Source organism: Hyaena hyaena, unplaced genomic scaffold, assembly GCF_003009895.1.
Source record: "Hyaena hyaena isolate Hyena2069 unplaced genomic scaffold, ASM300989v1 scaffold_12, whole genome shotgun sequence".
In the NCBI taxonomy this organism is placed as follows: domain Eukaryota; kingdom Metazoa; phylum Chordata; class Mammalia; order Carnivora; family Hyaenidae; genus Hyaena; species Hyaena hyaena.
In genome coordinates this window covers 3,306,662-3,309,821 of record NW_024080644.1, presented here as the reverse complement: position 1 = coordinate 3,309,821, position 3,160 = coordinate 3,306,662, and positions in this window count along the sequence as shown.

The following is a 3,160-nucleotide window of genomic DNA, read 5'->3' as shown; positions in this document are numbered from 1 at the left end:
GGTCCTACGACCCCAAAGAACTGAATTCTGTCAACTTCCAGTGAGCCTGGAAGAGGACCTCAAGCCTCCGAGAAGAGCCCCACAGCCCTGGCCGGCACCTGATGTCAGCCCAACAAGGCCCTGAGCAGAAAGTCCCGTCACGCCCTAGGAAGGCTTCAGACCTACAGAAGTGCGAGGTGATAAATTTGAGCTGTTCTGAGTTTCTTAGTTTGTGGCAATTTGTCACACAGTGAACGAAAACAAATCCACGAGGGGTACCATGGGTCCACATGGGCCGTGCTTGGCCGAGATGCCCTCAGATGCCTTTGGCGGTGTCTGTGTGCCCTTGCCATCTTCCGTGTGCACTCAGGTCCAACGGTTCACACCGGTGAGTCTCCTTAGCTGGCGGGCCAGGCTTTTCTGGAGTTGCTTTATGCCGAGTATGGAGAGCTGGAAGCGCCTGGGAGCTTCTGTTCCCCCAGGAGACACTTAGTCAAAGACCGAGTGCTCTGGAAGCATAACCTCCAGCTCCCTTGCCTTGAAGGACAACTCACACCCCAGAGCTTCCCTGCACAACTGGGCTCAGGTGAGACTTGGCCTCCCATCCTGCCTTGTCCAGCGCCTTCCCCCGCCATTCCAGCACCCCCTTTTCCTCTGTCCTCTGCTCCTCCCAGTTGAGGAAGAGATCAGGTGAGAGGGTGTGTGTGACGGACAGCATGTCACAACTGCCAAGTAGCCCCGTGTGACTGGCCCTCTGTGCTGCTTTTCTTCTGCCCTCCCCCTTCAGTGTTGGTGTGTCAGGCATGGGGTGACTATTTTAGCGCTGGCCGTCGAGTTCTTTGTCAGGAGGAAATGGTCTTGGTTTGGGAAAAGATCGTGATGGGGCAGAGGAGGCACTAAGTAAAGTCAATAACATGCCGTGCCTAAGGAATGAACTAGAAGTTAGGGCAGGGAGGGGAGGGAAGAGAGGAGAGGTGCGGCTGGAGGGGAGGAGAAGGCGGCCATATTGGAATCCACAATGGTGACGCGCGGGGAAAACTTGATTCTTGCAAGGTGAATTGTTGGCCTGGGTCTCACGTCACCCCCCAGGGCCCCGGCGTGGCCTAGAATCTCAGGAAAGTCTCTCAATTTGGAAGGACAGCCCGGATCTTGTTCCGGGTTCTGGCCACACGCACCAACTGTCTGGTGAAGGGCTCCCCAGACCTGCAGTCAGTTGGAACATGGCCCCGCCTGAACTTGCCACCTACCCCCCACACAAATCTCAACCTTCTCCGGTACGCCCGTACTCCCCTACTCTGACAGCCCCGTGACGAGCTGTGTCGTTTGTTCTCCCAGAGCAGACCCTGAGTCAAGGACTTGGATGATTCCAAGTGAGGAAGTGAAACAAAGAAGGGCCAGGAAAGGATGTGGATAACTGGGGCCCCATCCTGCCAAGGGCCCTCTGAGGAAGTGTGTAGAACACGCCTCAGAATTTTTCAGTCAAAGGATGGAAGAGCTAAGGGTTTTGTTCCGATAGCCTTCATTGGTTGAGAATCGCTCTGGGTGTGTTGAATGCCTGGAGCTTCTGGGCTGAAGAGCTCTCACGGGCCCAGAGAAAGGCCTGGAATGGAGCGCCAGGGAGGTGTGGGTGCTGCAGGTGGGGAGCTGTCAGGGTGCAAGGGGACCTGCCCACCACAGCTGCGGGTGACCTCAGGGCTGGGCCGGAGGGGTGTGGGGGGGGGGCACGGACAGCTTCCACAGAGAGTGTGTCCGCTCCCTCCAGCCCCTCCCTCGTCCTCCCCCCTGTCACCCCGCCGGCCCACTGTCTGCTATGATGACACCTTCCTGCTCAGTCCCAGCCACTGCTCATGCCCACATCACCTCTCTCCTGGAAACAAGAACCGACTTTCTGACTGAATTGTGCCTCCTCCAAATTAGGGTTGAAACCCCAGCCCCAAGTAGGAATGGATCTGGAGTTAGGGCTTATGTGGGTGGGGGGGGGGGGTGTCCAGTTAAGTAAGGTTTGTGGGTGGAGCCTTGATCCCACAGGACCCAGGTCCTTAGAAGAAGAGATACCAGAGTGCTAGTTCTCTCTCTCCCCCTCTCTCTACCTGCCTCTCTGTCTGTGCACGGAGGAAAGGCCATGTGAGGACACAGTGAGAGGGAAGCCATCTATAAACCGGAAGAGAAGCCTCAGGAGAAATCAACCTGCTGGCACCTTGCTCTGGGACTTCCAGAAGGCAAATCCGGCCCCTTCACTCCCCAGCACAAACAGCTTTGAGAGCTCTCTGGTGCCTCCGGGGTCTAACAAGTAGCCCTGACATTGGGCCCGCAGCCCCACACGCTCTGTGCATGTGTCCAGCCTCGTTCCCTGACACTTCCTGGCTCGTTTCCGGTACCCCAGCCACCCCAAACTATTTTTAGCTCCTCCGTTCTGCCATGTCTTAAAGTGCCTTTCTTCCCTCTGTCCCCCGGACAAATCCTTGCTCCTCCTCCCTTACCTCTCCCCTGACTCTTCCAGCCAGAATCGTCTGTGCCATGACCCTCCCCTGGCTTCCAGCATCCACTGGTACCCGGCCTGTCCCCCCGCCTGTCTGCCTGCCTGCCTCCAGCATCAAGGCCAGCCTTTGGCTCATAGTAGATGATCACATATTTACTCCATTAATAAGGGAGGAAGGAATAAAGAACTGTCCTTTCATAGGTGGCTGAGTGTCACAATGGAAAGGAACTTTATTATTTTTTTGTTTTTGAGAGAGACAGAGAGAGAGAGGGGGGCAGAGACATAGAGAGACACAGAATCTGAAGCAGGCTCCAGGCTCTGAGCTGTCAGCACAGAGCCCGATGCAGGGCTCTAACTCACCAACTGCGAGATGATGACCCGAGCCGAAGTCTGATGCTCAACTGACTGAGCCACCCAGGTGCCCCTGAAAGGAACTTTAAAGATGCTGTGGTTCAAGTTCCCCATTCTGCAGAACGGAGAGTGTAGTGGTGGTCAGTGCCCCACCCCCACACTCAGGTTTTTCTGTTCTCCTGCAGTCGGGCCTGTGTTGCCACTGTCAGGACCTCGGCTCAGGCTGGGGGCTTCCTCTGGCCCCTGGCACGTGCTCCTTGCAACAAGCCAGAAATTCCAGGAAAGAGCGCCTACCACCTCTCCAGGAGCTGTCCTTCATCAATGACTGACAGGACTTGGTGCATAAATACC